Source organism: Silene latifolia, chromosome Y (assembly GCF_048544455.1).
Source record: "Silene latifolia isolate original U9 population chromosome Y, ASM4854445v1, whole genome shotgun sequence".
Lineage (NCBI taxonomy): Eukaryota > Viridiplantae > Streptophyta > Magnoliopsida > Caryophyllales > Caryophyllaceae > Silene > Silene latifolia.
In genome coordinates, this window is record NC_133538.1 from 219298346 (window position 1) to 219324205 (window position 25860).

Genomic DNA, 25860 nt, shown 5'->3' on the forward strand with positions numbered 1-25860 from the left:
CAGGGTTTTTCCACGTATAAAATATTTGTGTCTTTACTTTTTACTTATTTATTTACTTAGCAATATTAGTCAGGCAAACTACTTGAGTTAGATCACCCCTTCTTAATTCCCCTGGCAGGACGTTTCTGTTCGTAAAATCCCTGCCAAAACATTATGTTTTAGGTTTTAATGAACCCGCGCTTTAAACTTTTTAAAGTTTCAAAAATTTCTTAAAACTCCGCATTTTATTATTGTATTTTTCTTACCGTTATTGCGGGGTTTCACAGTTGGTATCAGATCCTTTGTTGCTCCCAACGCACACACGTGTACCCCAAACTTAAACTTGAACTTGACCTTGAATAATGAATGAGAGATGGATAGAACTAAGGACCTAAGTTGGTAGTCTCTTTGTGTATGCTATTTGTTAGGTGCTAACTTGATTGATTTATTTGATGTCTTGAGAAGATGGTGCGACCAACCAAGGTGGAGAGTACTGTCATGGAAGCCCTTACTCAAATTATTTGGAATCAACGCAATACCAATGTTCAAGTCAATCATCGTCCTAACTCCTCTGGCAAGAGAGCCTTTGTGCCCTCATCTTCGTCATCTGCTAACAAGAAGAATAAGCCTATTCCAAAAGGGCAAGGACAAAGTGGACAAGTGCAAGGTGGATAAGCTCCCTCGTCAGAAGACAACCCTGAGAAGACCCACAAGTGCTTCAAGTGTAGGCAAGCTTATCACCCCGGGATTGAATGCTATGATAGGCCCTTGAAGTGTTACCATTGCAAGAAACCCGGACATCTCATCAAGGATTGCCCGGAAAATAAGACTTCTCCTCCTCATGCTCCGGAAGCTAAGCCAAGAAGAGCCATTCATGTCAAGAATCAAGTCGGAGCCACCGTTCATCCCGACACCTTTACGGGTGTGTTTTCTATCTTTGATCAACCTTATCTTACTTTTATCTCGTGGTGCTCACCCTTCTTCTAAACTCCTTTTTGTTTTACCTGGGGAGTTCCTCTTGTATCCTTCTTTCCACCTTACCCTTGGAATTCTTTTGTAAATTTTTCCTCTCGACTCACCTTTGTACTTTCCCCTCTTCCTTGACCATAAACTTTAGCATTCATGCATCTCTTATTGTTTTGGTTGTGCTCCCCCTTTTGATTCTAGTCTAGAGAGTTATGAAAACTCTATCTTTGACATCCTTGTTGACCTTACTTCGACTCTTACCCCTAGGAAGTTCATCATAGCTCTTTTGTTGGTTAAGTTTGGATTCTCTTAGCGTACTTTGTGTTTATGATGTCCAAGTTGTTTTTCATTCGTACACTTTCTAAACATTTCAAGCTACCGTTTTTGGTTTGTTGTTAAAAATTTATGTTACTTTACAAAACTTTACCCATTTTAAAGGTTTGAAAATGAAAATTTGATTTAGTTCCCTATTTGTTCTTTGATTATAGATTCCTTTATCATGATTTTCGTTGCTAAACCCGAGTTGCTTTTAATTTTGCTCAATTTCTAAATAACTTTGATTTATTTATGATTCCTTGTCAAAATTTAATGTTATAATTTCAAGAACTTGACTCCTTTTTGAGGTTAAAAATGAAACTTTTACTTTTATTTTGGGCTTTTGCAAAATAAAATTTGAATGGATTCCCGTTTTCATTTGGTTTTAGGATGTTAAGACTCGTTATTAAAGGCGTCTAATCACTTGTTCTACGCTTATCAGCAAATGATTTTTGTTTTAAACTTATCTTTGACCTGGAAAGTTAGCGCTCTTGTGTGCACGACAAGAGCAATTTCGTTCCATGAAGGAGACGTATACTTTTGAAAACTCTCCATAAATGTTTTTAGAAGCATTTTGATTTTTGGATTTCTACAAACGATTTGGTTTTTGGCCTTGTCTTTGATTTGGAATGTGATGTTCTTGAATGCGCAACGAGAACACTTTCGTTCCTTTGACGAGAATCTGGTACTGTTGGAAAAGTCTACTTGAATCTTTTGAACGAATTTTAATTCGTATAATGAGTAACCTTTTAATGTTTTAGTTACCAATTTCAAAAAGTCCAGCTCTATCTTTATTTGCTTTCGTTTTCTACTTTCAAGTTTCGAGGATGAAACTTTTTAAAAAGATGGGGTGATTGTAACACCCGCGAATTTCTCATTTTGACATTTATAATTTATTTAACCATTCTATTACTTTATTTCATATTTTTAAATTATTTAATTTTATTAATTTTATTTTAAACATGATTTTAATAAAAGTAATATTTTAGAGCTTAATTTATATAAAAATACGTATTTTAGTCGGATAGTAATAATAGCGACAATAATAATAATAATAGTTTTCCTTCTTAAGTTATAGTAGACTTGAGAAGTATTTCCGTCTAGCAAAAGACCGTCACATTCCAGTTTTGAACCTAGTTTAATCCGGACCAACCAAAAATCGACAACACACTCACCTACCTCTCTTACGCTCTATACTTAAATTAATTCCTTTTTATCTTATTCACTCACTCTCACTCACTGTGTAACCCGTCCCCATCCCCCTCCTTTTTTATTTCTTTTTCGACTAAACACACCGTAACAATAATACAACAATAACCCCAATAACATCCAACCTTCAACCTCCGATTTCTCCTCCGTTTCTCAACCTTTGCCTTTAATTTTTGCACCAATCTCTTCCTCTTTCCGTCCTTCAACTTTCTAGGTAAGAAAGTCTCTTTTGTGGTGGTTTCGAAATTCGCCATCTTGTAAAAGTTTCGGTTTTTGCCTTAAACCTTCCTTTTTTTTATCCTTGATGAAGGTTTCGAAGACCCGGAGGAGGATCCATGCTTTGTGGATAGTTTTCTTGAAGATTAAAGCGCTTTCGAGGTAAGGGTGATAGGTTACTCGACAAAGTGTCGAAATTTCGTCTTATATGTCGTTTTTCATGCTCTTGTGAGCTAAAGATTGGTTCTTTATGCTTTTCTCACTTGTACGCTTGAATTTATCGTGTTAAATTCCGTCTTAAACCTTGTCTTTTTTGTGTCGAAATATAGCTCAAGTGGATTGTGGGAAAACCGTGAGTAAAGAGGCTGTATAGGACGTTTTTGAGTGCGATTTTGGTGTCGATTTTGTCGCTGGTTTGTGTCTATCTGTTAGCTCCTATCTTGGGTACATATACATGTGTGAATTGGGTTGGTTGTAGGGGAGAAATTTTGTCTTTATCATGCTTCAAATTCCGCCTTAAGATGCTCACAAAATAGCCTTTTTGGAACGGTGTGTATGAATAAGTTTGTGAGCTGATTTAGGTGTTGCTTAGGAGTCGTAACAGGCTGTTTTAGTACCATTTTTAAGACAGACATGTGGTGTTTTATGTGCAGTGTCGGGGATGACATGGCCTTTGGTTGTGGGCAGTCGAGTGGTGGCCTGTTCACGGCCTGTTTTGGGTCTGCAGCGGGGTGACTAGTGGCTGCACTTGGCTTGTTTCCGGGCTGCTTTGGGCAAGATCTGTGGCTTCCCCGCCCCTTTTTAGGTACGTCTTTTAGGGCAGGTTCGCGGGATGGTTGTCACGGGTTACCAGGCTGGGTGTTTGGCTGCCAGGACACGGGTTGTGAGTGGTAGTGAGGCGAGAAAGGGCTGCCCGAACAGTTCTTGAGTCGTGTTTAAGGATTGTTTTTGTGTAATTTGGCTATTTAAAATATTTAAATTTCCGACTCATGCTTTATATAACGTAATTCGTTAAATATCGTTCATTTACATATTTATTCTTTTGGGCTTGTCATATTTATTTAGTTGGGCTTGTCATATTTATTTATTTGGGCTCGTTATATTTATTTATTTGGGCTTGTCATATTCACTTATTTGGACTTGTTATATCTAATTAATTTGGCTTGTAGTGTTCATTTGGTGGACTTCATATAATTTATTTGTTGGAATTCACATGATTTACTTGTTGTGTTTAATATGTCTTGTTTGCTGGGCTTGACATGATTCAATTGTTGGGTTTAACATGTTTCTTTCATTGGGTTTCTCATATTTTATTTATTGGGCTTAAGAATGAGTCACTTGTGTCAGTTCTATTTTATTCCGTAATTTCACATAACGTAAATTATTCATTACCGCTTGTTATATTTTATTTAACCGGCATGTTTAACTATGAAATGAGATATTTATTAATATAATACAAGTACGAAAGAATTATTATAAATACTTACTCGTAGTGAGTCATATTCTTGTGATAATGCCTTTATGCTAGACCTTTTTGCTGGACTTATCTTTACGCCCTACTTGCACGGGTCTGCCAAGTATGGGTTTAGCTCATATCTTCCGCCTCTTTTGGACTGTCCTTCCGATTGTGTGTCTCGACTTCCAGATCTGTTGTACGATTTTTGGCTGTGGACTGTCCTGCCGCATGTCGAATCGGGATCTGTACTGTCCCGAGAGTCTGGCCATATTTGGACTCGGACTGAATCTTTGTGATTATCATTGTCGTCCTACTAGGGGAATTATATATAATGAGTAGTAAAGGTCTTGCTTGGTTATAGATATTGTCATTATTTGGATGTGAGGGTCTTGGTCCTATCGGATACTAGAGTTGAGATGCTAGTCTTCTAGTTGCGATATGGTCGTCGGGATTGATGTTCCCATCCGTTCTTATGGTGAGATGCAATCCATAAGTATGAATGTGACATTAGTAGCCACGTCCCATGTAATATTTGTTAAGTGGTTTCAAATTAATGGCTACATTTTCTGTAACACCCCAAGTTACTGAGAGTAAGGTTGTCTCACATCAGGGAATTGAGGAGGCTGTGATATGTTTATAAGGGATTCCACCCACCACTTAGTAACAAGGCATTGTGCTTTTGGGCTTAAGTGAGGACAAGTAAAGGGCCCAAAGGTACATATCCCATCTTATTGGGTTGTGTTACGACCGTGATGGATTGGGATGTTATAAATGGTATCAGAGCGACCCTGTGACCGTGTGGTGAGCCCGTGGTCGGAAGCACCCGGGTCACACACCTAGCGGGGGAGGATTCTAGGCTTGGCTGCGGTCAAGTTGAAGGCACAACAAGGACGTTGTGTTCTTTAAGTGGAGGAGATTGTAACACCCCAAGTTATTGAGAGTAAGGTTGTCCCACATCGTGGAATTGAGGAGGTTGTGATATATTTATAAGGGATTCCACCCACTGCCTTGTACTTCTTGGCTTAAGTGAGGACAAGTAATGGGCCCAAAGGTACATATCCCATTTATTGGGTTGTGTTACGACCGTGGTGGGTCGGGTTGTTATATTTTCCATCCGAGTATTTTGTATTGATTGATCCCTCATTTGCATACTTCAAATGATTCGAATTCTAATCTCATATCTATGTCATATTTCCTTAAAATGCATGCCTTTGTCTAAATGACCGTATTCATGTCTTTCCTATTATCTAATTATCGCACAAGAATAGTTGAGTCTTTTTTATGCTAATATTGATCTATCTTGTTTCTCGTACTGTATTAACATGATTGACCCGTGTCTATTATAATTCAAGTTATTCACATCTTGTTTTAAATGCTTGATTAATTGGGTTCTTTGTTATGTCCATTTTGACACTTTGTGGCTGGGAGAACCTTGAGTTACTCCCCACCGACTGTGGCGTTCATGTTTATATGAATGACATGTATTAGTTGGTGCATTCATGGGGTGTAGACATGTGTGAGCTAGCGAGTACCTTGACCGTGGATTTTGTCTATCGTTAGGATTAGACTCACCTTTTAGACTTGTTATTAGAGGGATATGTTTTCTCCATTTGACTATTATGTTTGTATAAACTTAACTTTATTTCCGCATTATTTATTTAGGTTTTAGGTTTTAATGAACCCGCTTTTTAAACTTTAAAAGTTTTAAAAATTTCCTAAAATTCCGCATTTTATTATTGTATTTTTCTTATCGTTATTGCGGGGGTTCACAGTTAAAGAGCATAGACAAGGCCAATCTTGGAATTGATTTATGGAAGAAGTTGACTTCGTCATGCAACTCTCAATATAGTAGGCCAAGAAAATCTACTAGGGGAGGGAGACATGAAGTTGACTCGGTCACACAATTGAGTGCCGATTTGGGTGACCAACTAAGCTCCCATATTGACACAATGAACTTGAAATTTGAGAAAGCCATAGCCAAGATGAATGAAGCCTCTCAATCAACAAAGCAACAATAACATGTCAATGCCATGGTGGCAACATCTTCTTTTCTAAATGGAGTGTGTGAGAATTGTGGATCTTTGGGACATGATCAACAAGAGTGTAGGGGCACAAGTGAGCAAGTTAATGCTTTCCAAGCATACAAGAATGGCACCCCTTACTCAAACTATTACAATAAAAACACCAAAGTTCACCCAAACTTCTCATACAAAAGCCAAAATGTTCAAAATCCTTAACCAACATACACCCCACCTCCAATGAGAAATCCTACTCAAAGGCCCTACTTCAACCAAAACCAACCCTCTTATAATAAATCCAATGACCAAGCTCTTGATGTTCAAAAAGTGGTCCTTTAAATTCAAAAGAGCCAACAAGATTTCTTCGCTCAAATGCGAAGAGATAGCCAAGACAAAGACACTACCATCAACAATATCCTTGCTCATACCAAGATGTTGGAAACACAATTATCCCAATTGTCCTCTTCAAGTTCCCAAAGGCAAAAAGGAAAATTACCTCCTCAAGGTAATCCTTCTACAAGACATGAGACCATCAATGCTATTCACTTAAGGAGTGGTACACGGTATGAGGGACCTAAGGTGCCATTTGAAGAGGATATTATTGAGGAAAGTGTCACGCAAAGATATGTGATGGAACCATTGATAAGAAATCCTAAGGTGGTGGAACCAACTATCAATGATTCATTAAAGAAGAGAAATGAAGAGTAGTCGAAAGAGGTTGAAAAAGAACCTATTGAGATTAGACTTCCATTTCCAATATGCTAAGCCAAGCCCAAGCTTGATGAGAAACTTGGAAATTTCATGGAGATTGTGAAGAATATAGAGGTATCCATCTCATTCACGGAGTTGATCAACCATGTTCCGGCCTATGCAAAATGCATAAAAGATATCCTTTCCAAGAAGAAGTCCATAAGGAAGTTGGAAACCATCGCTTTCACAAATTTAAGTAGTGCAATACTTCAAGGGAATTCCCCACCTAAGCTCAAAGATCCGGGAAGCTTCTCTATTCCATGTACCATTGCTGATACCACAATCGACAAGGCACTATGTGATCTAGGTACAAGTGTGAGTGTCATTCCATATTCGGTATGTGAAAGGCTAGGAGTGGGAGAACTAAAGTGCACTGACATGACTCTACAAATGGTGGACCAAACAACAAAGAAACCACTTGGAGTATGGGAAGACGTATCCATGAGAGTTGGAAAGTTTTTCATACCAGTTGACTTTGTTATTATTGATATGGAGGAAGATTCCAATATTCCAATCATTCTAGGAAGACCATTCCTACACACCGCCGGAGCAGTGATTGATGTAAAGCACGAGATGCTCACACTTAAAGTTGGTGATGAAACAATCACCTTTAGTCTTGATAAGACTATGAGAGCTCCCAACTTGCTTGAGCCATGCTTTATGGTTGATCACTATAGCCGGGAAGGTGACAATAATAAAGTGGAATCTCCATTCAAAGGTCAAGTGAAAGATGGAAATCCCAAAGATAAGGGCAAAGACACACCGCCGAATTGGAACAAAGATGTGGATAATGTTGAAGTTGCTCTATTCGGAGAGCATGGAATTTTTTACAACAAGAATGAGAGCTTGTAAAGCTCACCCTCGATAAGTATCAATGAAGGCCTCATTGGCCATGACAACAAGGAACAAGAGTTGCTCTTGCCAACTCATGATCCTCCCAACATAGGGAATGAAGCAAAGGAAGTATATGGTCTATGGGATGACGAATTTGACGGATTGGTGAACCCTTACATTATAAATGCTATGACCCTAGACCAAGGCTTTGTAGATCCTTGTCACCACTTTGACTCGGGCTACTAGATGAATGAAGACAACAATGTGCCAAGGTCTATGCAAGACCTCTATCATGACAATGAACAAGCCTTCGATTACTTCTACAAGGCGTTGAGCAACATCAACAACACCCTTGCTTTAGCCCCTTGACACCTCTCAAAAGAAGGAGAGTTTGGTGGAGTCTTCCCTAAACCACCATTTGTAAATATTCTAACCTCTTAACTTGTATTTCATTTAACTTGTACATTACTCAATTTTTGCATTGCATTTTATATGCCTTGTTGTAAAAATTTTACGACATGAGAGTAAGTGAGGGAGGGATTTTAATATGTTTGGAATGTGTAGTGTTTGATGATCAAGTGTGGGAAATTAATTGCCTAGGCTAACCAAGCCTTTGTAGTGCAACATGATGATGGAAGAATAAGAAATGAAGAAGCCAAGTTGCGGGAAAGGGATCCCCACGGGCTGGAGCAAAAAAAAATGAGCTGCAGCAGAATCCGCTTGTGCTGGCATCAGGACGGGCGTCCCAGCACTCAGCACGCTCGAGTCGAGCTCAGGTCGAGCGTCCCCAAATCTTAATCAAAAATTCTGTTCGAAAATCCGCCCATCCCCAAAAGAGATCGAGCGTCCCTTACCTGCTATTATACATAAACACGGGATTCTTCAACGTTCATTCTTCATTTCTATTTCTTCAAACATAGACACAAACACATTCCCTCACTACAACCATCAACCCCATCATCCAAAATCACAACATACTCAACCAAATTCATCCAAATCAATTGCAAACTTGCTCAAAATCAATTCTAATCACTCCTTTGTCAACACAAAGACCATTAAACATCAAAATAAATCAAAAATTTCTAGGGTTTAATGAAAATTGAAAAACCCCAAATTGATTGAGGAATTGATTGAAGTTGGAAGAAGAGAGGAGCATTCAAGCTTATTCAAGGTTTGTTGACATCAAATTGCAAGGAGAATCATCATGGCAAGAACAAAAGGCAACACCAAAGCATCAAAATCCCCAACTCTATCCAAGAGGCAAAAGGTTCTAGCGTCAAATGCTTTAGTATTAGTGCAACGAGCTATGGAGAAAGCAAGGGAAGTCATTGAGGCCATTGGGGAAGTTATCACTACTTTACCGGAGATTGAGCAACTTAAGGATTATCCGGAGGTAACTTTTATTTCTAATGAGCATAGAATTGCATTTGAATCCCTTGTTAAGAAGAAAGTTATTGCCACTAAGTTTGTATACCAAGATACTTTGGGAAAATTGGGGGTGCTTGACCAAACAATAACATTTTTCGAGTCTATGGGATTGTCTACCTTGTTCGAAATGAATGAATTGACTTACCCTTCCCTCACATTAGATTTCATTAGCTCTTTGAAGGAGTATAAGATAGAGACTCGAAAATATGTTGAATTTCGGCTTAAGAACAAAAGTATGAGGATGATAAAGGACGATTTCGGAAAAGTTTTTGGAATTGCTGACCTTTGGAGTTTCCACAAGAAACCCCACAACTTTGATGCCAAGCCCCTTTGGATGGCAATTATCGAGAGGGAGTTGAATACAGTTAGAGAATGCAATGCCTTGTATATCCATCATTCAGGTATACGGTATTGGCATAGGTTCATTTCGAACGCCTTCATTGCTAGAAAAGAAGTTACCCACATGACCGAACTCGACCTCACCTACTTGGATTCCAAAATGAATGCCCATGGGAAATCAAAGAATTAGTATAATATCCTTCAATTATTGATTGAGAGATGGTTGGACTTCAAGGTAGGAAAAGAAAAGGCGGCTTTCATTGTAAATAGAGGCTTGATAAAAAGATTGGCAAATCACTTTAACCCGAAATTCAATGAAGACAACAACTACAAACCGGTTAAAGGTGATAACCTCTTTGACATGAGTACTTTGATTCACAAGTTCCATTGGGCAAAGCATGATAACTCCGCATAAGGGTATGAATGGATGATAAAGGATGCTAATTCGTTTATCTTTCCCGGGAAAATATGCCGAATTTCTACTCGCTGAAGCCACTACCTTCTCCCCGTCTCAAAACATGCCAAGAGCATCATCAACCAATAACATAATCCGATTGAAGAACCCTCGTCCATTGTTGTACCACCTTATCCCTTTGCCTGCCATGAATTCACAACAAATGATCCTAATGTTGTGGAAGACGATGATTATATGACAAAGCTATTGAAACATATCCATAGAGAAGCCTACAAAGATTGAATGAATGCTTATTACGCCCAATATCCACCCCTCTACCATCTTGCTAGGCAAGGACTCTTTAATCCTAAGAGTTCTTTGCCGGATTGGGTGGATAGGAAAGTGTTCTTTCCTCAAGCTTCTCGAGATGAAGAAGGAGATACCCGGGTGACTAAGAGTGAGGAGGATGTTGAGGATGAGGATGGGGAAGGTAGTGAATCTAGCCATGATGATGAAGAGAAAAGTTCAAGTGAAGAGGAAGATGATGATGGAGCCTCCAGGTCCATGGAGGGAGATGATGATGATGATGATGATATGAGTGAGATTTGATGGTTGAACAAGGCGTGAAGGAGGACGACCAACTAGGGAGTTGATGGCTTACATTAGCATCTCAACCAACCATTGTGAGTCTCCTACCCCTCCTTTTGCTTTGTTTTTATCTCATGTTGACATAACTTGTATAACTTGTTTAACATTTAGTTTAGAGCATTTAGAGTGTCATTTTGGACCCTTTAATGGCTAAGATTTTTGAGTCCTATCACCACCAAATGACTCACACCTCGATAACATTGAGGTGACTATCTTTTTTTGCTCCCACCGTAAAGAATCCAAAATGACAACTTACTTTTCATGCATTGCATTCTTGTGAATAAACATCCCTATTTTTTGCACTAGAAATAGAGTTTTATTTGATTTGGGGAAGTTCATTCATAGGCAACTCAAGTTAAATTAAATTAGCTCTCCGACCAATATAAATCATGCATCATACACCTTAGTTTAGTTTTCATCACATGTAAATACTCAACATATGTAAATATATATCATGTAGTTTGCATATAGTGTATAATATATGCATTTCATTTAGTTTCACGCATTTGCATAATTTTCTATCATTTTGTCCATTGAGGACACTGTCCATACTAGTGTGGGGATGGGAAATTCTAACATTTAACATTCTAACATCTAACCTTTATTTCAATAAAGTGATAAAAATTTGAAAAATTTAAAAAATCCAAAAAAACACGGTCTTTCCTTTGTAGTGTAGAATTGTATATATTTGTTTGATTGTATGTCACTCTTATCACATTGGGACAATTACGCCACATTCGAGGCATGAAGGATATAGAAGACCGCATGGTATGATCTTTCAAAATCTCCTTCCTCATTTTTATATGTTAATGACAATGTGGCTATATTTTGATTGATGCGGTATGAACCAATGTGTTGTTAAGAGTTTGCATTTAGTTTACATGACATGTTAGTTGAAAAAAGCATATGCATTATGTTGGAGTATGTGTCCTCAACAATAGTGCGATCACATGTTTAAATCTCAAATTAAGAATACGTAAGGGATGATTCATTTTATAGTCAACTGATTAACATTAATAGATAATGACTACCTAACTAGAGTTTAACATTAATTTCGTTTGACGGTGGTGATCAGTTGATCCTTTAAGGTCACACCTATAGGACAATTCCTTTAATAGAGAAGTTGATTAATTGTATATCGATACAAGTTGATCAATTCCTTAAATTTGAACAATTCGTTTTGTGAGTAAGAATATATATATCTTATTGTAATTTGATTAAATAAGATTTATTTTAGTAATTAAAAGATTTTATTACTAAAATTCGTTATTGTTTGTGAAACAATTAAATTAAGAATGATTGATTGATTATAATTGGAAAATGTTGTGAATTATAATTATATTACCCATTTTGTTTATGTGATCAAGAATTACTAGACAATTTGTTATATGTATTTTAATTAATGTAAATAATGATATTTATTTGATAAATATGCATTAAATTAATTAATAACATGTCACATGCTACATGTGACATATTGTGTGATAAATGACAATTTGACAAAATAAAATAGAAGTCCATTTTATCTGTAAGGACCGAAATGTTGAAGGGATTATAGGCTAGTGGGTGTTTTATTTAATTGATTTATAAAACACAATCATAACCTATTTTGGAGTAGCCTTACATCTACAATTCTTGTGAAGAACAAAAGAAAAAGTAAGAAGGCCATGCATTGGCCTTTCTTCCCCCCACCACCGGCTCCCCCTTTTCTCATATAGAGAAATTGTTCTCTATATTTTTCCTTCCATACAATTTCATATCATTCTTATCATTTTACTCCCACTTCTCTCTAAAAATAAGTTTTTAGAATATATTAAATTTGTTCATCCATATTCTAATATTACTACATATTATTACTAGTGTAGTAATACAAATTTATTAGAATTATTAAGGGATTCTCATAAACTAATCTAGTTAATTAGTATATAAGATTTAAGGGTTTTGTTTTGGGTGCAACAAGAGGAGGATCTCAATACTTGGGATTTTGGAGGATCACCCATAATACTTAAGCTCAAGAACAAATAAGGAAGGTGTCCTTATTTGTGCCCTTATTTTCGAACCAAAAACAATGTAAGAACCATTGTTTTCTTATTTTATTTCTTATTTAGTTATGCATGCACTAGATCTTTAGAACTCATATTAAAATATTAATTAGTTCATCATTAGAAAAGTCTAATAATAGGTATATGAACCTAACAATTGATATCAGAGCATAGGATGTTGCATGCATAATCAATTTATAGTTTTTTCGAGTTATTAGTAACTTATTAAAACTAAAAATTTGTGATTTATTAGATAAAGCCACGAAATCCTAACGCATGTTGTATATTTTGGTCTTAAAATGTATTTAGGTCATTTTGATGATTTATGGTATTTTATTGTTCAATTTAATGATTTTTAGTTAATTTATTACATTTTAATGGCTAAAATGGTATTTAAAATACTAAAAATAGTTAAATATGGTCTCTGACCTTGAAATTTTTATATGACCTCACATGCATATTTTAATTATTGTATGTAAAATTTAGTATAAATTTGATTTATTTTGAATGATTTATGATTTTTATGAGATAAAAATGAATTTAATGGAGGTAAAATGGTTAAAAATAGTTAAACTTCAAAACCGGCCATGAAATTTTAATATGTTATCACATTTATATTTTACTCTCTTTGTGCAAAATTTAAGATGAACTTGATTCATTTTGCATGATTAATGAATTTTTGAGTACAAATAACATAAATAGTGACTATTTTCGCATAAATAGCTAATATAAATTACATGGCATGAGAAAATTATTTTAGGTTGAATTTATATCCCACTTATCAGATCTAAAGTTTTAAAGTTTATTAGATCAATTTTTGTATACTTTAGATATTTTATTTGATAAAACCGATAAATCGCAACTATATTTTTCTCGAAATAAATTCGGAAATTTTAACCATGATTTTTGACATTTTGAGTGTCATTGATATATTTCAGAATGTTGCAAAATTTGAAATTAAAATTATTAAATTATAGTAATTAAATTTGGATTTATTTCATAAATGTTATGATTTTAGGGTCAAAATGAGCAAGTTGAATTATGGTCAAAAATTGAGTAATGACTAATTTTTGAGACCTAAGAGTGTTAGGATAATTAACTTGGACTAAAATTAGATTTTAGTATTAGTTTACGATTTTAATAAGTTAAAAGTCGTGAATTTCCATAAAACCGGGTTATATGATCGATATAAATTAAATAGGGCGATTTGGCAGATAATTTGGCATGATAGACACATATTATTTTGCTGCATATTTCATTGTTGAATGTCCATAGTTTTTAATCGATATTACCAGTAATGTAAGGGGATATTGATTCGGTTGTAATTTAATGTGATCTCGTATCACTTTTATTTTTATTTTTATTAATTTTTCATATTACAAATGTATAATAGGAATAGCTATATATTTTTATTAATATTTGTAATTCCGGAGTTCATTCACGACGGTGCCATTCGGAAAGGCGTTCCGACGAAGATGGTGTTCTTGGAAGGCGTGCCACTTGAAGATTCAAGGGAACAAAAGAGTTGGTTTCTGAATATGTAATAGATTATTTGATTTTCTATTTTAGGAAGGCCATACTAGGAATTTATTTTTGCTTTGCATTTCTTTTAATATGTTGCATACATTGCCAAATCGCCATAACAACACATGCATATCATATGGAGTCATCGACCGTGTCAATTATAACTATCGAGAATTCGACTTTTAGTTCACTTAAAATTGATAGATAATAAATTGACAAGACCTTTACTTTTAAAAGATTGAGACTTAGCCATAACAAATAGTAGGAGCCCATGAATCTCAATTTCATAAGGGGTACAATATGATTTTTCGGGGAGCTTCTATTGATGTTGGGTAATTGGGGTAATTTGTAGGTATTACACTTTTAAAGTTTGGTTGATTTCAACGAAGGTATTTTGCAACCGTAGCCATAATAGGTTCGGGCAAAAGATGAATTTGATGTAAAATCATCGACCGAGAGTTCTAAATGTAGAATCGGTTAAGAGGGTTAACCCACCGAGTTATATTAGTAAAGATGTAGAGGGCCCGTAGGCTCTCATAGAAATTAATATGAATTTTTGATCTCGGAATCATTTATTATACTTGGGTAGAGGTCCCTATATAAATGTTATACTTGTATTAATATCTACAAGTATTATAACGATAAATGTTTATAATTCCTTCATTTTCTATTTTGTAGTCAACTTGATTAGTTTGCAATGTCGACTCCAATTTCATCCGCATCAACTAGCGCAAACGCTCCACCACTCCCCAATGCTTCTTGGCTCCGGTCCTTTATGGATCGATGTAAACTTGAAAAGAATGGTTCTAACTTCGACGATTGGGATGCGCAACTCCGTTTGGCCGCGGAAGGGGACGACAAGCTTCGTTACCTTACTGAAGCTGCTCCTACCACACCTACGACTAAGTCAACCGCCGCTGTATGGAAAATCTATGAGGCCTACCTAAAAGAGTGGGCCGCTATCAAGAACGTCTTGATTTTCTCTATGGAGCCCGATCTCCAAAGGAGTGCTATTAAGATGAGCACGGCCTATGAGATCTACACCAAGCTTGTAACCATGTTTTCGCAAGCTCCAAGAATCATCCAATATGAGGCGGCCTCCGCTTTTTTCGAAATCAACATCAAAGAGGGCCAAAAGGTTAGCCCTCATGTGCTCAAATTGATTGAGCTTTTTGAGACTCTTAATATCCAAGGTGTTGACATTTCCGAACAACTCATTATCGACCGAGTTTTACATTCCTTGAACAAAGTCAATACATATGCACAGTTTAGGGTAAACTACAATATGCAAAACATGAAGACTTCTCTCCATGAATTGCACAAATTGCTTGTGCAAGTTGAGAGAGATATGGATCTTAATGTTAGCTCAACCAAGGATATGCTCGCAATTAACAACAAGAGCAATGGAAAATTTAAGAGGAGTGCTCGTAAGAGCAAGAAGCCCACCCCCTTCAAGGGAAAAGGAAAAGCAATTGAGAAAAGCTCTTCTAAAAGGGGTGCTACTTCCGAAGACAAATGCCATTATTGTAATAGCATAGGACATTAGAAGAGGAATTCCCCGAAATATCTTGGATATATGAAAGCTGGAAAGATTGTTTCAGTAGGTAATAAATAAAATTCTCCCTATCATTTATGTTTTGAATTTTAATCTCAACTTGGGTATTTGGATACAAGTTATGATTCTTACCCATTTAACTTGTTATTAAGGTCATCCATGCAAAGACAAAGGCAAAGACAAGAAAGCCTAAGGAGGCTCTTCAAGGGAAGCTAGAGTAGCCGCCCATAGTAGAAGACCTATGGAAGCTTGACCTTTATTTTGATAGTCTTCGTTTTATTGGTGTATTTTGAACTTGTTGTTTTAGAACTCTTTAATTTCCTAGTTGGACATTGAAATTAGTTTATTTCCTTTTATTTTCAAGGACAAGTAATTGTATTTGAATTTTAGTGGCTTGGTTTTCAACCCGAGTCACTCGGTTTATTGAAATTTTTCTTTCTAAAACTTGTCATTATACACCTTTCATATCAAAACATAAATTATGTTGACTTAAACTAATCATAAAAGAATTACAACGATGAGATCATTGTAATTATTTCATAAGCCATGAATTTTATTCTTACTTATGCTTTTGTGACTTGACATCACAACTTTATTTGATATAAGAAAGAATGATTGTAAAGTCAAAAAGAGTTATTTGAACTCTAAAAAGGGAAATTTTATAAACCAATTGGCTACACCACTTATAACTAAGACTTGAGACCACTTATAAGACTCCTTACGAGCTATGAGAGGGCTTAAGACCATAAGATTGTATATGACATGGATATGAGTCCAATCCTAAACCTTTTTGAAGCTAGATTATAATGTCTTTACGAAAGAGTAATCATTATGGTCATAATATACGATATTTTCTTCCTTCACAATCATAACTCTGAAATTGTTTATTGCTTATAAGACTATCTTCAAGAAAAATAGATTTATTTTTCAAAAGATAGAGTGGGAGAAAATTACCAACAAACATACGAGTGGTTAGGAACTAGTGAGGATAAACTCATGACATATAAGGAAATCAAAAGAAAGCTTTCTTAGGTAAATCTCCAGACTAGTGAGAAGACCAAAAGAAAATGTTCTTTAGATAATAAGATTATGAAGTGGTTAAATCAAGCAAATTCAATTCTATTTTACATAAAAGCCGATTGAACCAAAGTAAAATCTATGCAATGGAATAAATTTGTTTAGGGTTGCATAGATAGACATAAGAAATGTCTACAAAGCTAAGTTAACGTGTAACTATGCGAAGATCCATGTTATCGTTGCTACACCTCATAGTGTGTTAAAACCAATTTATAAATATGTATTTAGAAAGGGATGCGTGTGTGACATAAGCACAAGGTATTAATTAACACTTAAGATAGCAATGATCTTTTCAATCATGTGAAAAGAATATGGTTTCACTCGAGTTGTCAAGAAACCATGTGCATGCATGGATTTAAGTGGGAGTCAAAATTGCCATCTTTAGACATGAAATTCAGTGGGAGAAATTGTCTTCCATATTGATGTCATATTACTCATTGAGAATATCGTGCTAACACTAACATTGATGAGGGCGTGTTTTGATTTTCAATTCTCAATGATAGAAGACATATTGCATTCCAAAATTCCGAATCTATTATGACATAGGGAATTTTGGATTGGCACCTAGATAAGTATCCTATATTGATAAGATCCTTGATCTATTCAACATCAACAAGGTTGAGGAGGTAATTCATATTGACGAAAGTGGAATTACTATGATAGAGTCATAGTCATTCACTGAACCTAATAAGTTGTTGATCACATGAAAGGGTTACTAATGTTTCCGCTATTAGAACGATCATGTATGCCATTATATGCACATACCGTGATGAATCATATGCTTGGAGCATAATAAGTCATTTGAAAGCCTTAAAGAACATCCATTAAAATTCATGGGAAATTTGAGAACTCGTTCTTATGTTTGGATGATATACTAAGTTGTGTGTTGAAGGGTTACACAAACTTTAGTTTCCAAACCTACAAGGATTTATCGAAAATGTAGGATGATTTTATTGACTTAAGAGTGAGTGACTAGAAAAATGTTTTAGTTTGAATCATTGCAAGTTCTACAAAAAGAATCTAAGTACATTGTGATGAGATAGTCAACATAGGGAGTGAGAGTAGATCACTCTACCAAAGACAAGTTATATGATAACAGTGGGAGCATCTTCCAAGTAAAAGAGCCCAAGTCTAGTAAGAAGACTAGACATATACTTAGATAAATTCCTGTTATTAGAAATAACATTGAATAGAAAGAAATAACAATTCATAAAGTTGGAATATATGGATACATGGTATATCAACTTACCAAGCTTTTTTTTGCAATTTAATTAGTGTAAAATGTACACTATAGATTATAAGATAAGATGTAGTAATAAGGAATTGACTATTCATATATGATAATCGCATTTTTCATCCATGTTTCTTTAAACTCATCCATTACTTTTTTATATCCAAATGGGTTGTTGAGACAATATTGAACCCCATTAAAGTGAACTGGATTAACATAGTATGCGCCCCTGATTACTTATAGGAGGTGAATTCTCGAAGTGACTAGAGTGTGATGCGATTGATGGCAAGTTCAAGTGCCATAGGGTCATATGGGATGACTAGTCGATCACATAGACAGACTGTATGAGACACTCTGTCGGGCAGTGACCGCTTATTGAGTTCTGGAAATTCATAAAGCCTAGTCGTGGCAAGAGCTACTATAGTATTCTTATAAGTCAATTCTTTTGACTAGAGACTATTCGCCCAAGTTGGCACAAGTTTCTGATTGGCTTTAATTTATACTCTACGACTGTCGTAACCCAAATGAGTGTATTTTGGGTCATGATGAACTCTGGCTATACGAAGGAAATTGTGCGATAGGAATTATCCACCCCCTTGTCAGGGTTGTTCAAAATCTCAGGGTCACTCGAGGAGAAGTGAACTGAAAATGCGTGGCCACGCTCGGAAGGTATCTACGGTAGATAATTCCGGTCAGACAGTTACTCTCCAGATTGAGGAAACCACTCAAGATATGATCAAATGCAAGTACGACGTGCAAGACACCTTGGATTGAGTGGGAGATTATAATAGGACAAAAGAATTGGTGACGGACACTTGTCTCGGACAAGTGGGAGATTGTTGGAGTATGTGTCCTCAACAATAATGTGATCACATGTTTAAATCTCAAATTAAGAATACGTAAGGGATGATTCATTTTATAGTCAACTGATCAACATTAATAGATAATGACTACCTAACTAGAGTTTAACATTAATTTCGTTTGACGGTGGTGATCAGTTGATCCTTTAAGGTCACACCTATAGGACAATTCCCTTAATAGACAAGTTGATTAATTGTATATCGATACAAGTTGATCAATTCCTTAAATTTGAACAATTCGTTTTGTGAGTGAGAATATTTATATCTTATTGTAATTTGATTAAATAAGATTTATTTTAGTAATTAAAAGATTTTATTACTAAAATTCGTTATTGTTTGTGAAACAATTAAATTAAGAATGATTGATTGATTATAATTGCAAAATGTTGTGAATTATAATTATATGACCCATTTTGTTTATGTGATCAAGAATTACTAGACAATTTGTTATATGTAATTTAATTAATGTATATAATGATATTTATTTGATAAATATGCATTAAATTAATTAATAACATGTCACATGCTACGTGAAATATTGTGTGATAAATGACAAATTGACAAAATAAAATAGAAGTCCATTTTATCTGTAAGGACCGAAATGTTGAAGGGATTATAGGTTAGTGGGTGTTTTATTTAATTGATTTATAAAACACAATCATAACCTATTTTGGAGTAGTCTTACATATACAATTCTTGTGAAGAACAAAAGAAACATTAAGAAGGCCATGCATTGGCCTTTCTTCCCCCCACCACCGGCTCCCCCTTTTCTCATATAGAGAAATTGTTCTCTATATTTTTCCTTCCATACAATTTCATATCATTCTTATCATTTTACTCCCACTTCTCTCTAAAAATAAGTTTTTATAATATATTAAATCTGTTCATCCATATTCTAATATTACTACATATTATTACTAGTGTAGTAATACAAATTTATTAGAATTATTAAGGGATTCTCATATACTAATCTAGTTAATTAGTATATAAGATTTAAGAGTTTTATTTTGGGTGCAACAAGAGGAGGATCTCAATACTTGGGATTTGGAGGATCACCCATAATACTTAAGCTCAAGAACAAATAAGGAAGGTGTCCTTATTTGTGCCCTTATTTTCGAACCAAAAACAATGTAAGAACCATTGTTTTCTTATTTTATTTCTTATTTAGTTATGCATGCACTAGATCTTTAGAAATCATATTAAAATATTAATTAGTTCATCATTAGAAAAGTCTTATAATAGGTATATGAACCAAACAATTCGTATTAGAGCATAGGATGTTGCATGCATAATCAATTTATAGTTTTTTCGAGTTATTAGTAACTTATTAAAACTAAAAATTTGTGATTTATTAGATAAAGCCACGAAATCTTAACGCATGTTGTATATTATGGTCCTAAAATGTATTTAGGTCATTTTGATGATTTATGGTATTTTATTGTTCAATTTAATGATTTTTAGTTAATTTATTACATTTTAATGGCTAAAATGGTATTTAAAATACTAAAAATAGTTAAACATGGTCTCTGACCTTGAAATTTTTATATGACCTCACATGCATATTCTAATTTTTGTATGTAAAATTTAGTATAAATTTGATTTATTTTGAATGATTTATGATTTTTATGAGATAAAAATGAATTAAATGGAGGTAAAATGGTTAAAAATAGTTAAACTTCGAAACCGGCCATGAAATTTTAATATGTTATCACATGTATATTTTACTCACTTTGTGTAAAATTTAAGATGATCTTGATTCATTTCGCATGATTAATGAATTTTTGAGTACAAATAACATAAATAGTGACTATTTTCGCATAAATAGCTAATATAAATTACATGGCATGAGAAAATTATTTTAGGTTGAATTTATATCCCACTTATCAGATCTAAAGTTGTAAAGTTTATTAGATCAATTTTTGTATACTTTAGATATTTTATTTGATAAAACTGATAAATCGCAACTACATTTTTCTCGAAATAAATTCGGAAATTTTAACCATGATTTTTGACATTTTGAGTGTCATGGATATATTTCAGAATGTTGCAAAATTTAAAATTAAAATTTTTAAATTATAGTAATTAAATTTGGATTTATTTCATAAATGTTATGATTTTAGGGTCAAAATGAGCAAGTTGAATTATGGTCAAAAATTGAGTAATGACTAATTTTTGAGACCTAAGAGTGTTAGGATAATTAACTTGGACTAAAATTAGATTTTAGTATTAGTTTACGATTTTAAAAAGTTAAAAGTCGTGAATTTCCATAAAACCGGGTTATATGATCGATATAAATTAAATAGGGCGATTTGGCAGATAATTTGGCATGATAGACACATATTATTTTGCTGCATATTTCATTGTTGAATGTCCTTAGTTTTTAATCGATATTACCAGTAATGTAAGGGGATATTGATTCGGTTGTAATTTAATGTGATCTCGTATCACTTTTATTTTTATTTTTATTAATTTTTCATATTACAAATGTATAATAGGAATAGCTATATATTTTTATTAATATTTGTAATTCCGGAGTTCATTCACGACGGTGCCATTCGGAAAGGCGTTCCGACGAAGATGTTGTTCTTGGAAGGCGTGCCACTTGAAGATTCAAGGGAACAAAAGAGTTGGTTTCTTAATATGTAATAGATTATTTGATTTTCTATTTTAGGAAGGCCATACCAGGAATTTATTTTTGCTTTGCATTTCTTTAAATATGTTGCATACATTGCCAAATCGCCATAACAACACATGTATATCATATGGAGTCATCGACCGTGTCAATTATAACTATCGAGAATTCGACTTTTAGTTCACTTAAAATTGATAGATAATAAATTGACAAGACCTTTACTTTTAAAAGATTGAGACTTAGCCATACCAAATAGTAGGAGCCCATGAATCTCAATTTCATAAGGGGTACAATATGATTTTTCGGGGAGCTTCTATTGATGTTGGGTAATTGGGGTAATTTGTAGGTATTACACTTTTAAAGTTTGGTTGATTTCAACGAAGGTATTTTGCGACCGTAGCCACAATAGGTTCGGGCAAAAGATGAATTTGATGTAAAATCATCGACCGAGAGTTCTAAATGTAGAATCGGTTAAGAGGGTTAACCCACCAAGTTATATTAGTAAAGATGTAGAGGGCCCGTAGGCTCTCATCGAAATTAATATGAATTTTGGATCTCGGAATCATTTATTATACTTGGGTAGAGGTCGCTATGTAAATGTTATACTTTTATTAATATCTACAAGTATTATAACGATAAATGTTTATAATTCCTTCATTTTCTATTTTGTAGTCAACTTGATTAGTTTGCAATGTCGACTCCAATTTCATCCGCATCAACTAGCGCAAACGCTCCACCACTCCCCAATGCTTCTTGGCTCCGGTCCTTTATGGATCGATGTAAACTTGAAAAGAATGGTTCTAACTTCGACGATTGGGATGCGCAACTCCGTTTGGCCGCGGAAGGGGACGACAAGCTTCGTTACCTTACCGAAGCTGCTCCTACCACACCTATGACTAAGTCAACCGCCGCTTTAAGGAAAACCTATGAGGCCTACCTAAAAGAGTGGGCCGCTATCAAAAACGTCTTGATTTTCTCTATGGAGCCCGATCTCTAAAGGAGTGCTATTAAGATGAGCACGGCCTATGAGATCTACACCAAGCTTGTGACCATGTTTTCGCAAGCTCCAAGAATTATCCAATATAAGGCGGCCTCCGCTTTTTTCGAAATCAACATCAAAGAGGGTCTAAAGGTTAGCCCTCATGTGCTCAAATTGATTGAGCTTGTTGAGACTCTTAATTAATATCCAAGGTGTTGACATTTCCGAACAACTCATTATCGACCGAGTTTTACATTCCTTGAACAAAGTCAATACATATGCACAGTTTAGGGTAAACTACAATATGCAAAACATGAAGACTTCTCTCCATGAATTGCACAAATTGCTTGTGCAAGCTGAGAGAGATATGGGTCTTAATGTTAGCTCAACCAACGATATGCTCGCAATTAACAACAAGAGCAATGGAAAATTTAAGAGGAGTGCTAGTATGAGCAAGAAGCCCACCCCCTTCAAGGGAAAAGGAAAAGCAATTGAGAAAAGCTCTTCCAAAAGGGGTGCTACTTCCGAAGACAAATGCCATTATTGTAATAGCATAGGACATTAGAAGAGGAATTGCCCGAAATATCTTGGATATATGAAAGCTGGAAAGATTGTTTCAGTAGGTAATAAATAAAATTCTCCCTATCATTTATGTTTTGAATTTTAATCTCAACTTTGGTATTTGGATACAAGTTATGATTCTTACCCTTTTAACTTGTTATTAAGGGCATCCATGCAAAGACAAAGGCAAATACAAGTAAGCCTAAGGAAGCTCTTCAAGGGAAGCTAGAGTAGCCGCCCATAGTAGAAGACCTATGGAAGCTTATCCTTTATTTTGATAGTCTTCGTTTTATTGTTGTATTTTGAACTTGTTGTTTTAGAACTCTTTAATTTCCAAGTTGGACATTGAAATTAGTTTATTTCCTTTTATTTTCAAGGACAAGTAATTGTATTTGAATTTTAGTGGCTTGGTTTTCAACCCGAGTCACTCGGTTTATTGAAATTTTTCTTTCTAAAACTTGTCATTATATACCTTTCATATCAAAACATAAATTATGTTAACTTAAACTAATCATAAAAGAATTACAATGATGGGATCATTGTAATTATTTCATAAGCCATGAATTTTATTCTTACTTATGCTTTTGTGACTTGACATCACAACTTTATTTGTTATAAGAAAGAATGATTGTAAAGTCAAAAAGAGTTATTTGAACTCTAAAAAGGGAAATTTTATATAAACCAATTGGCTACACCACTTATAACTAAGACTTGAGACTACTTATAAGACTCCTTACGAGCTATGAGAGGGCTTAAGACCATAAGATTGTATATGCCATGGATATGAGTCCAATCCTAAACCTTTTTGAAGCTAGATTATAATGTCTTTACGAAAGAGTAATCATTATGGTCATAATATACGATATTTTCTTCCTTCACAATCATAACTCCGAAATTGTTTATTGCTTATAAGACTATCTTCAAGAAAAATAGATGTATTTTTCAAAAGATAGAGTGGGAGAAAATTAGCAACAAACATACGACTGGTTAGGAACTAGCGAGGATAAACTCATGACATATAAGGAAACCAAAAGAAAGCTTTCTTAGGTAAATCTCCAGACTAGTGAGAAGACCAAAAGAAAATGTTCTTTAGATAATAAGATTATGAAGTGGTTAAATCAAGCAAATTCAATTCTATTTTACATAAAAGCCGATTGAACAAAAGTAAAATCTATGCAATGGAATAAATTTGTTTAGGGTTGCATAGATAGACATAAGAAATGTCTACAAAGCTAAGTTAACGTGTAACTATGCGAAGATCCATGTTATCGTTGCTACACCTCATAGTGTGTTAAAACCAATTTATAAATATGTATTTAGAAAGGGATGTGTGTGTGACATAAGCACAAGGTATTAATTAACACTTAAGATAGCAATGATCTTTTCAATCATGTGAAAACAATATGGTTTCACTCGAGTTGTCAAGAAACCATGTGCATGTATGGATTTGAGTGGGAGTCAAAATTGCCATGTTTAGACATGAAATTCAGTGGGAGAAATTGTCTTCCATATTGATGTCATATTACTCATTGAGAATATCGTGCTAACACTAACATTGATGAGTGAGTGTTTTGATTTTCAATTCTCAATGAAAGAAGAAATATTGCATTCCAAAATTCCGAACCTATTATGACATAGGGAATTTTGGATTGGCACCTAGATAAGTATCCTATATTGATAAGATCCTTGATCTATTCAACATCAACAGGGTTGAGTAGGTAATTCATATTGACGAAAGTGGAATTACTATGATAGAGTCATAGTCATTCACTGAACCTAATATGTTGTTGATCACATGTGTTTCCGCTATTAGAACGATCATGTATGCCATTATATGCACATACCGTGATGAATCATATGCTTGGAGCATAATAAGTCATTTGAAAGCCTTAAAGAACATCCATTAAAATTCATGGGAAATTTGAGAACTCGTTCTTATGTTTGGATGATATACTAAGTTGTGTGTTGAAGGGTTACACAAACTTTAGTTTCCAAACCTACAAGGATTTATCGAAATCGTAGGATGATTTTATTGACTTAAGAGTAAGTGACTAGAAAAATGTTTTAGTTTGAATCATTGCAAGTTCTACAAACAGAATCTAAGTACATTGTGATGAGATAGTCAACATAGGGAGTGAGAGTAGATCCCTCTACCAAAGACAAGTTATATGATAAAAGTGGGAGCATCTTCCAAGTAAAAGAGCCCAAGTCTAGTAAGAAGACTAGACATATACTTAGATAAATTCATGTTATTAGAAATAACATTGAATAGAAAGAAATAGCAATTCATAAAGTTGGAATATATGGATACATGGTATATCAACTTACCAAGCTTTTTTTGCAATTTAATTAGTGTAAAATGTACACTATAGATTATAAGATAAGAAGTAGTAATAAGGTATTGACTATTCATATATGATAATCGCATTTTTCATCCAAGTTTCTTTAAACTCATCCATTACTTTGTTATATCCAAATGGGTTGTTGAGACAATATTGAACCCCATTAAAGTGAACTGGATTAACATAGTATGCGCCCCTGATTACTTATAGGAGGTGAATTCTCGAAGTGGCTAGAGTGTGATGCGATTGATGGCATGTTCAAGTGCCATATGGTCATATGGGATGACTAGTCGATCACATAGACAGACTGTATGAGACACTCTGTCGGACAGTGACCGCTTATTGAGTTCTGGAAATTCATAAAGCCTTGTCGTGGCAAGAGCTACTATAGTATTCTTATAAGTCAATTATTTTGACTAGAGACTATTCGCCCAAGTTGGCACAAGTTTCTGATTGGCTTTAATTTATACTCTACGACTGTCGTAACCCAAATGAGTGTATTTTG